Consider the following 11,659-nt stretch of genomic DNA (forward strand, 5'->3'; position numbering starts at 1 on the left):
CATTGTGGATATTCTGAAAAACATGACTGGCTGGGGTGCCTCCAGGACCAGATTGGGGAACCACTGCCTTATAGAATAGCATGCAGCCAGATGCACATGCAAATTTCAATGAGTACCAATTTACATCTATAATTGATTAGCACCCAATTATCGGTAGTTAAGAACTCATTGAATTAACTAGTGTGCACATCTCAGGCACGCACACAAATTTAGACTTGCAAAAGTGGGCCCCATTTATAGAATCCAGGGATACTGTAGGTGTCTGTGTCTTTGTAAAATACTGAGGCAAAGTGACAAAAATCACACCTAGACTGAAGCCACATTCATTCAAAGTTGGCCCATAAAGGAGGTAATCACATAAGCAGGTGCCTAGATTTAATTTAGACTCTAGAAAAGCAGCTATCTGAAGCCTCTTTCTTACAGAAAAGTAGGCACCTACTTTTCCTAATTGAATACTAGCATTAGAGGCTTAAAAAACACACACAAACCAGCAACAGAGCTGCTGTAAATGTTTGCACCTGGATTGCAAAAGGACACACATAGATTATAAAATTTTATAAACTCCACATTTGTGTGACCAACCCATGCTCTGCCCAATCTACCCCCCCCCCTGTGAACACCCACCTGCAAAGTATGTGCCATCTTATCTAGTCACATACATACAGAATACAGTGTAGCTGAAAAAGCTCATTTGTTATTTTTTTGTCTATTAGATTGTAAGCTCTTTGAGCAGGGACTGTCTTTCTTCTATGTTTGTGCAGCGCTGCGTACGCTTGTAGCGCTATATAAATGCTAAATAGTAGTAGTAGTACATACCTGTACCTGTTTGCCGTGCCCCCACTCTGCCTGTGCACATACCCAGCATCATAGGTGCAGCCCATCAAATCATGGCACATACTTTTTCACTAGTTGTGGTCTATAAGAGGTCCTTTATATGCATAAGTAGCCACTTGTTTTTATATTGATTTTGATTGTAGTGATTTTATCTTCAATATTTTATGCGTTTATTGATTATTGTTTTCATTTTATGTTTTCTCACCACATGCTCTTGATCTATTATGTATGTCCTTTGTACTTTGTCTTGGAAAAAATGATTATCTAACTCTGAATCATCTTGCCATTCATGTTCACTGCTTTTTCCCAGTCAAATGATGCTGGTTTTTTATAATTATGTGACCCACTTTGAACTGCAAGGTAATAGCGGGATAAAAGACCAATTTATCAATACAAATAACTATACTGCCATTTACACATATTTCTGCTACCTACAGATGACTTCTTACAGAATTACCCCCGAAGTACGCATGTATACGTTTCTAGGTTTACTTTGATTATATGCAGGTACTTTCTCTGTCTCTAGTGGGCTCACAGTCTAAATATTTTGTACCTGGGCAACACTGTAAAGGAAAAGTGTAAATATTTTCTAAAGTGACTTGCCCAAGGTCACAAGGAACTACAGTGGAAATTGAATCCAGTACCCCAGGTTCTCAGCCCATTGCACTGACCATTAAGCTACTCCTCAACTCTGTTATACAGAACGCAAATAAATTATGACTCATGGTCCCTTCAGACTCCACCCCTCAGTACATATAAAAAAGTACATGCCGCCTTGGCCATTCATACTTTTATGTGAATAACCCCTGAGGTAATTTTATAAAAGCTCTTTAACAAGTATATAAAGGCTTTTACATGTGAAAAAAATATTGTATATAAAATAACCCCACATACCTCAGCATATGTAAAGTTGTCATACTAATAAAGTTATCTAAATCTGAATCTTCATGCCATTCATTTTGCCTTCTCTCATTCAGATTCATACTTTATATAGTATTGTTTTCTCCCAACCCTCCAGGAATGTATCTATGTAGAAGTTTATTATACTGACTATAAAAATGATGCCAGTGAGGCTGTGCATATTGCATGCTTTCCTTATAATACCCCAAACCCTATTTCTGGGTAATTAAGCACAAATATGGTAGAAGTTCACCAGTAAAAAGTGATGCAAACATATTTCACAAATAAACAAATAATTAAAAAAAAAAACAATAGCTGTTTGGTTGATGCTGATTGATATTGATAAAGAACATTTTCAATAAACACAAAGGTCCTGCTGTTTAAAAGCTCTTACCAGATAAATGCCACTGAAAATCATTACAGATTGCTTTGGTGCTATTCAGAGAGTGCCCTGGTGGTCTGGGAGTGGAGCCAGAAAATATCTATATAGCAGCAATATTCAGTGCTGGTACCTGAATAATTATATAATCATCTGGGTAACTTAGAATAGCAAAAAAGCTGAATGTCACAGGGGTGGTCAGTGCCGATACCCAAATACCCCCCCATTCTATAAATAGCACGTCGAGTAGTACACATTAAATTGTATACATGGCCAATGTATGTGTGCTAATCAATTAGCTAATGAGCCTATTAGTGTCAATAATTGGCCAATAATGAACAATTATCAATAGTAATTAGCAATAATTGGAATTTACGCGTGCATCTTTTTAGGAATATTCTAGAAAGAGATACATGTAAATTCCAGCATGCATGGCCAAACAGGGGTGCATGACAATGGGAGGAGTGTGGGCATGTCAAGGCCATCAATCAAATTTTACGCATGTGGTTATAGAATTTGGGGGAGAACGCCTAGATTTAACTTTTTACTTGCGTAAATGGCTGTGCCTAAATCTAAGGCATCCACCTGGCCTATGCGCTATGTTCTAAGCCACATATGAATGTAGAAGCAGCGTATAGAATGCTGCTAAGTGTGTAAATCAGACATGCCTAGATTTTAGTCGCCATATGTAGAATCTAGCTCATAGTAGCTGGTAGTGAATAATTGGTGTATGTTTAAATGCTGCAGCCAGTCTTTAAAAGAAACACTGACCGTAGAGTTTAAATATCGACCTGAAAGTTTAAAAACAATTCCTAACCAGGGGGCCCTTTTCCTAAGCTGTGGTAAGAACTAACCTGTGTTTACTGTAAGGTAAAAGGCACTAGCTTGGGGCATGCTCAGGTGTCCCAGGGTAGTTTTATATTCAGCACAAATTACCCATGAGCTAAAAAGTAGAAAATATCTTTTAGCGCTGGTGGCGGGTCTGGGGGCAGAGAGTAAGCATGCCCAGTACTAATCGGTTAGTGCAGCTACAAAATAGCTGTGGGTAAGGCCTCTCATGCTAATGGCCATGCACTAATGGGGAAATTAGCACATGGCCATTAAATAAAATGGAAAATGGGGCCTTTTTACTGCCATGCCAAAAGTGGCCTCAGTGCATGGGAAAGCCCCACTCTGGGGATAGCGCTGACCACTTTTTAGCACAGCTTAGTTAAAGGGCCCCCAGGTTTAAGATTTTAGAATTGAGGGACTGATGCTCAAAAGTCACCGTTAAAAAAGGCAACCGGTGTTGAATTTAGTGATTTCTAAACAGCGACCGATGCACAAAGGAAATTGCATGCAATTGAGATGCACGGAAACTCTGCAAGCGGCTCGGTAGGGAAAGCACCTAGCACTTGTGCAGAACAGTCTCTCAGTAAAAGTCCATATTCTGTGCATGCCCAGTAACCATTTTGTCCTGCTGCCCCTTTCAGCCTACTTGCTTTCCCCGATGCCTCCCCGAATGATTTTGGCAGTCCTTACTTGCTTTCTCTCTGGCTGCCTCCCCAATTAATTTTGCCTGCATGCTTGGAAATCTCCTCCTTGCTTAAGCCCCCCAGCTGACATCATAGGGGCTTTCCCCAGCCGATAGGGGACACTCGAAGAAGTTACATGGAAATACTTTTAAAACAAATAGGAGGAAATATTTTTTCACTCAATGAATAGTTAAGCTCTGGAACTCTATGCCAGAGGATGCGGTAACAATGGTTAGCCTATCTGAGTTAAAAAAAGGTTTGGACAAATTCCTGGAGGAAAAGTCCATAGACTGCTATTGAGACAGACATGGGAAGCAACTGCTTGCCTTGGGATTTGTAGTATGGAGTGTTGAAAACAAAACAGTGAAGATGACTCACAAAAACAGGAATAAAAATAAAAATAAAAAAATAATAAAAATAAAATAGCCCAAAAAATAAAATAATAAAATGAAATGTAAAGATAATCACAGGCTATATATTTAAAAAATAAATACATAAAAAAGACGACAAAAATATGGTAAAAAAACAAACTTTATTAGTCAAAAAATAGCAGGGAGAAAGGGACTCAACACAGCTGTGTTTCGGCCATACAGGCCTGCGTCAGGAGTCTTCTCACTGTACGATGTTTATAGATTCTATCCAATTATTGGAGAAATAAATGTATCTCTTGACAATATTGTAATGATAGTATAGAGTGTTGCCATGATTTGGGTTTCTGCCAGGTACTTGTGACCTGGCTCAGCCACTATTTGGAAAACAGGATACTGGGCTAGATGGACCATTGGTCTGACCCAGCATGGCTACTCTTATGTTCTTATCCCTTCAGTCTTTTAAACTTGCAGGCATTTATTTCCGGTTGCAAAAGAAGATAAAATTGACAGTTAAATAGCAAAAACTAGCATAAGTCCTCTCCACTAGCCTTTCTATGCTTCCCTCTACCTGGCACAAAATTTCTGGCATTGTGCATGTTTTTCCTCCAAAGCATTTCCTTCTCTGCATTGCAAGGGAAATACTTCAATGGGCTCATTGCCATAGATTGTAATTGCGTGTGCAGCAGTGGTGTAGCCACAGGTGGGCCTGGGCCCACCCACTTAGGGCTCAGGCTCACCCAACAGTAGCACATGTTTAGCAGTAGCTGGTGGAGATCCCAAGCTCTGCCAGCTGAAGACTTCCCCCTGATGGTAATGGAGACACGACTCTCCACTGTACTGGCACCTGCGCGTGCTCAGTTTTCAGCGCATGCCTGCTGCAGACTGCCAAGGTGGAAAGAAGCATTTTCCTGCCAGCTGAGATATTTTTTTAGTGGTGGTTTTGGGTGGGGGGGGGGGAGGGGGGAGAACACTTGATGCCCACCCACTTCTTGCCTATGCCCACCCAAAATCTATTGTCTGGCTATGCCCCTGGTGTGCAGCCAAGTCTTCCACATGAGCTAACACCCTCACTGAACCTCTCCTTGAATTGGTGGCCATTAACATGCAAATACAACCTACGGTTAGGCTCCCGGTAGCTTTCTGCGTCGGCCTCTCAATGTGCAATCCATCGAGATCCAATTCAATAAAGTTGTATTTATAAGAGGTTGCAAATTTGTGATTTGTTGGCGCACTTAATAGGGGAGCACCATGCAAGTGGGCTGTGGAACCAGATTTTGGACAAAAAACATTTGTACCTGCCTATACCACTTTGAGGCATATTTTCAAAGCACTTTGGGAGGCTAAGTTCCATAGGTTTCTATGGAACTTTGGGAGGCTAAGTGCTTTGAAAATGAGCCTGTTTGTGTTCAGGGCAATTTTGGTCTCAAAGGTTTAAAAAATGTCCCCGTCCCCCCCTTAATGTTGTCTTGTTTTTATTTTCAAAGTTTGAGCTTTGCCCTACAAAACCCTTCGCCCAATGATATTAAATCTACAGGACTGGTGCTATAAATGACTTGCGATTAGCACCTCAGGAGCACTTTTATTAAATCTCTGTGTCTGCTGTAAATTGATGTAGCCTTGATTGATCCAGCCAGTATGAAGGTCAAGTCTGTAAAGGAGCCTCATTTGCACTCTTACCAGCGAGACTTGTGCCAGCATTTTCCCCAGTGAAAGTTTTGGAAAGAAATCTTGTGCGAAGCTGGTGTAAAACCTCTAATAAATTATTCCCATCTTTGTAGGTGTTGCAGTGTAAGATGTAGCATCTATTTTAGTTTGAGAAGTCCATTGCTAGATTAGGTGAAATGTTCAGCTATTTCCTTCATCTCCAAATTGTATTGTTTCATTGTGCTGAAAAGTTGAAAACATTGGCTTGTCTTTATGGTGGGCAGCAAGCTGCATGGCAAGAGAGGCTGTGTGTAACATGGTGGCAGCCACACTCAGTGCCGGCAACTCACTCCACTCCCTTCCCCCTTTCTGGCTGCTTTTATGCTCTTCCTAATTCTAAAGCCACCGTGTCCCATCCCTTTGCAGAACTTTCCCTGGTGCTGTGTAGGCAGCCTGTTCTTCCAAAGCCTCTTAGAGCAATATGGGAGCATGCAGTGCCCTATTGCTATCGCCCCTGTTCATAAGTACATAAATATTGCCATAGTGGGATAGACCGAAGGTCCATCAAGCCCAGCATCCTGTTTCCACAGTGGCCAATCCAGGTTACAAGTGCCTAGCAAGATCCCCAAATAGTACAATACATTTTATGCTGCTTTTCCTACAAATAAGCAGTGGATTTTCCCCAAGTCCATTTTAATAATGGCTTATGGACTTTTAGGAAGCTGTCCAAACATTTTTTTAAACCTCGCTAAGCTAACTGCATTTACCACATTCTCTGGCAATGAATTCCAAAGTTTAATTACACGTTGAGTGAAGAACTATTTTCTCTGATTCGCATGCCCCCTAGTTCTAGTATTTTTGGAAAGAGTAAACAAATGACAGGTACAAATCAAGGTGGGGTACGCACAGGTAGTGGCGCATGTGGGTTTGTCTTGTTGGGCGGACTGGATGGACTGTGCGGGTCTTTTTCTGCCATCGTCTACTATGTTACTATGTTACCCTGTTCCGTTCAAGTGGTGGGTGCAATGCCTTTGGTAGCTCTAGCTTATGCTTTCAGTGGTCAGCGTACAAGACATACCCAATGTCAAAGATCGCTAAGGAAGGCAATATTTCTATGTGCTTTAGGGCCCTTGTGGGACAGTTGTGAATTCTTAGCACACAGTAAATCATGAGCTTGGCATATTTTGGTCCCATGAAGGAGATATCCCTTTCTTTAAGTGTCCCCCTTTATGCTCTATCTAACCGGGTTGCTGTATCCAAGCTGTCTATAATTTCCATCCCCACTAACACCCCATACTTAAGATGTTTTATTTGCATTGTACTGCCAGTGTAAGTAGAATTCTATACCAGAGTAGGTTGCCTATGTATAGAGTTTTCTGGCTATACTCAGCTCAGGTGAATAACCCCTATGTGAGGGGATATACAGAACACTGTTCCTCATAGTTAAGAAGGATCCTTCAAGTACTGTGAACCACCTTAAAACCCCTAGCCCCACCCAGGAAGTGTGATGGGGGTGTAGCTGAAACTAGGAACTGTAAAAGGCATGGCCAGAGTGGGGTTAAGAAGGCCCAGAGGAGAGGAGCGAAGGCCTGCTGCATACACCTTCACCACATACTTGTGAACCGGAACCCCAACAGCCAGGTAGGCCAAGTTTAACTTGGTCCTTGCAGCTTTGCATGTTGGACTCAGCCTGAGGCAGGCAGGCTGACTGGTGAAATGTTAAGAACTGTACCAATAACTCTGGGAAGCCAGCCCAGAGCCATTCAAGTAGACCAGCTAACAATCCTTATGAGGGCATTCCACGACACTTCTGGCATAGTTTTGCAAGCATCCATGACCTTATTATCCTTTCTAGGTGACTACTTGGTCCTGGAGTACACAATTCATTTCACAATTTTGGGGGGGACCCTGAACAAACTTTGCTGCCCAGGGTTGTGGCGAGGGCATCCAAGCTAAATATGCATCCTTGGATCAAAGAGCCACAAAGACACCATTGCGTTGGCTGGGAAGCAAGGATTTGAGACATCTTGAGTGGACAACCTCAGTGGTTGCACCTAGCTGGCTCACATGATGGGCTAAGGGCTGTTATGCTCTGGATTGCAAAACCTGATGCATTATATGTGACCTAGCTGGTGAACAACATGGCTGGGTCACCACTTGACTTCGGAGAACGTAATTCCCTGGCTAGCATTGCAAGATGGGGAGGTGGTGATAAGGACTGTTTGGTTCATGACTCTGGTGTCCTCCAAAAATTGTGTGGTTTGTTATTTTAATAAAGCTATGGCCTGTGATTCTCCAATATTGGGTTTACCTGATTTATTGCAAATGTTAAGTGTATATATATATATATTTTTTACATTTGTACCCTGTGCTTTCCCACTCATGGCAGGCTCAATGCCGATATGCATATACACATTTGCAGAGTACCAAAGTGTATGTGGTAGGGGGTGGGGATGGTGGAGGGTGGAGGGAGGCTGAATAGAGGGTACATTATTTCAAGCAAAGTAACAGGAATCTGTTAATTTCCTCTTACAATAGCTATTTTATCTACAAGATTTAATTTTGCATAGTGGGGGGGGGGGGGGTTGGGGGGGTGCATCCATTGTATAAAGGTGGAATATAAATAATAAACTATAACTATAACCAATGGTGAGAAATTAATCCGGGAAAATCCTTAATAAATTTAGATCTTCATTAACCAAGTGCAATTACGATAAATACTACATTACAAATAATAATTATTTTCTTACAGGATACCTCTCTGTAAATAGTATTTCTAGTAACTAAGTTTAAGCAAAACAGACCGATTTTACTGGGGTTGTAATCGGCTTTGCTGTTTCCTGAATTAAAGAAAAGATGTTACCTTCCTCCAGGACCTCTCAACCTTTACTCACAGGACGGCTGGCCTTTCAAAGCTTGTGCTACCCAGAGGTAATCAGGTGAGATTTAATACGCTGTTCACCAGCACAAGGTATGGTAAAATGCCCCCCACCCCCACCCCCACCCCCACCCCCTTATGATTGTGACTATGAAAAAAAACCTAATTAAACTGTATGTGTTCAATACATTTTAAACCTGCATTTAGCCGCGTCTACGACCACTGAAAAATAACTGCTTTCTTAATAGTCTCAACAAAAGTGAACTTTTCTCATGCACCTTGTTTTGTTCAATAATGTTTTTTCCGACCGACACAGACTCAGTCTGTGTACAAAAGGGACTAGGACTGAAAAGGCACATTTTCTTGCAAAAAATCATTATATCGCGAATGCATTTAAATTCAGGGTTTAATCCAAAATAACGTTTCCCTGAAGTAAATAAACTAAAAGCTAACATCACGTCTTTAAAGCCAACCCTGAAAGTTGGAAGCAGCAAAGAACACAGAAGCCTTCTATGGATGTTGTTATGCTGTCAACATTCCCTTATCGCCTGCGCATTTAGGCTGAATTAACTGCGAGTTACACAAAATTCACTTACCTTTAAAGGAAACTTTATTTTATATGGAAATGCTTGTTAACGAAGAAAGGATTGCATTAAAACGGGACCTAATGGTGCTACCTGGAGATGAATGGTTTGATTTGCTTTTTATTGCCTGCAGTTTATTGGCCTCATCGCTTGAATTGGAAGCTCTTTTCCAGCAATAAACCATTTCTCCTCAATTTTCCCTGACCTGAGTTTACAATAGTATATCACTACTGTTAAAAGTAAAAACATCTATGTTTATTTTTAAAAAGCAATGTTCCCCTTATTTGTGATCGTTTAGACGACCTTTAATAAAAAAAAAAAAATTGGAACTCAGAATAAAATCATAGGAAAGAAAATGGTATAAGCAGAAATAATATATATATATAGCATGTTATTTTGGCGTGAGTTTCTCGGATTTTTTTTTGTTGAGAAAATCTATTTCAGTTTATTCGAAAGCCGCGTAGCGGGATGTTTTTTTTTAAGCCGAAGTTGTCAGCTTTTTAACTTTGTGTCAGCCTTAACCAGTTGATAGTTGAGAGCTGGGCCAAAACTTCAGATCTGGGAAAAAAAATCCATATTTCCCACGTTCATGTATCCAAATTTTAAAAGCCCGTTTCTAACCTTCCTATTTTAGCTTTCGTGCTATTTGTTATTATTCATGCCTTATCAATTTTAGACCTCCATGTGTAAAACACACAGTCCCTAAATTTTAAACTTATAGACTTAGTACATAAGTGTTGCCATACTGGGACAGACCGAATGTCCATCAAGCCCAGTATCCCGTTTCCAACAGTGGCCAATCCAGATCCCCAAACAGTACAATACATTTTATGCTGCTTATCCCAGAAATAAGCAGTGGATTCCCCCCCCCCCCCCCCCCCGTCATTTTAATAACGAATCTGAAATTAGGGATATGTGAACCGTTTCCCTCAAAGATCTGAAACAAAATTGATTTAACACTAAAATCATGTGAGTGTTTTTTCTTTTAATATCAACATCAGGAACCTTACATGCAGAAAAGTATTGTTTTATTAACAGAAATTATAAGTTTTATACCAAAAGGGGAATTCCTCATTCTGCGCCTATAGAACAAATCTTTATTGAATAAGCGTTTACTCGTTTCAGTTCTGAAATTGGTTTGAGTACATGCAATGAGGTTTTCAGATACGGCATGGCTTTTTGGTAAGCTAACCAGTGAACTCTATCAGTAGTTACTGCTAATAAAATACTTTTTCACTATCCACACTATAATTGGTTTACAGCCTTTTCTGTTTATTTATCCATAAGAGCTGCTGTTAAATGAGTTGGGAGAGCAATTGCTTAATGGCTCTATATTGAGTCAAATGCTCGGTTTCCTTTTTAAGGAAAAAAAAAGCCAGTGGAAGCACATTTTAACGTTAATGGACTTGAAGGGGGGGGGGGGAGGTTTATGATCCTATGAAACCTTACATTTGAGATATGTACTGTAGCATGCAGAATATTTTCAGCTCTGTCAAATTTACAGATATTTGTGTAGTCCCACTACACAGAAACTACTCCCATCTGCAGAATCATCACTGTTTATAACAGGTAGACTTTTTCCACGTTATTGCTAAACTCTTAATTCAAATGGGCATCACAGCATCCTCATTGGCTCTTAAGTTTAATTGCTGCCTAGCTTGTATCTTATTTCTAGAAGAGACTGTAGTATAAACTTATAGATAGTTATTTCTTTCACAATCAAAAGGAAGTATGGAACACGTTTTTATTTGGTGGAGAATCAAAATGCTAAATGAGAGTCAATGAAGCATTTAAATGGATGCGATTTACAGAAATGCGCAATTACACGAGGAGTGCAAAGTAAATATGAAGGGCTAAGGGCTGAGAGAAGCAAACTAAGGAAGTGATCTTTGTCCTGCCCCGGAGCTCTCCGCCTCCTCATAACCTTGTCACCAAGTCAACCAGCCACACATTATCTCCAAGGGTCAACATATTTCCAACCAAGCCACCAGAAAATACCCCTTTCAATAATCAATGGGCTCTCTATCTGGCCCTATATTGATAGCATTGTGATCCCTGCCTGCTAATATCAAACAATGCTCAGAGTGATTCCACAGCAGGTAAACAGGACAAGGGAGGTCAGACTCGGCCACCTTCCCTGTCCCTGCCAGAAATCTCAGGCACAGATGGTCATTTTCCCGGTGGGAAAAAAAACCTGTTCTGTGTCGAAATACGTTGACAGGAACAATGGAAAAAATAAGAAAGTTATAAAAATAAAAGACAGCTATGATGACCGTACATACTATAACAACGTTGCTGAGCAGATAAACACATTATTTATTTCCTAACCTGGACGGGGGTGGATTGTGCAGTGAGCCTTTTTTTCTTTTTTTTTAACTGTATGTGTTTTAAGGTTTTAAATCAATGATATATATAACTTTATTATAGAGAAACAGCGTCTGGTTAATTTGATGGTCGCTGTTGTTATTCTCCAGTGTCCTGGAATGTGTTAAGAAAGGGCTTTTGTAATCTTTGGCCGATACGAACCCACATAGCTGGATATCTTTCATAAATAA

This window comes from Microcaecilia unicolor, chromosome 4, assembly GCF_901765095.1.
Source record: "Microcaecilia unicolor chromosome 4, aMicUni1.1, whole genome shotgun sequence".
Taxonomy (NCBI): Eukaryota; Metazoa; Chordata; class Amphibia; order Gymnophiona; family Siphonopidae; genus Microcaecilia; species Microcaecilia unicolor.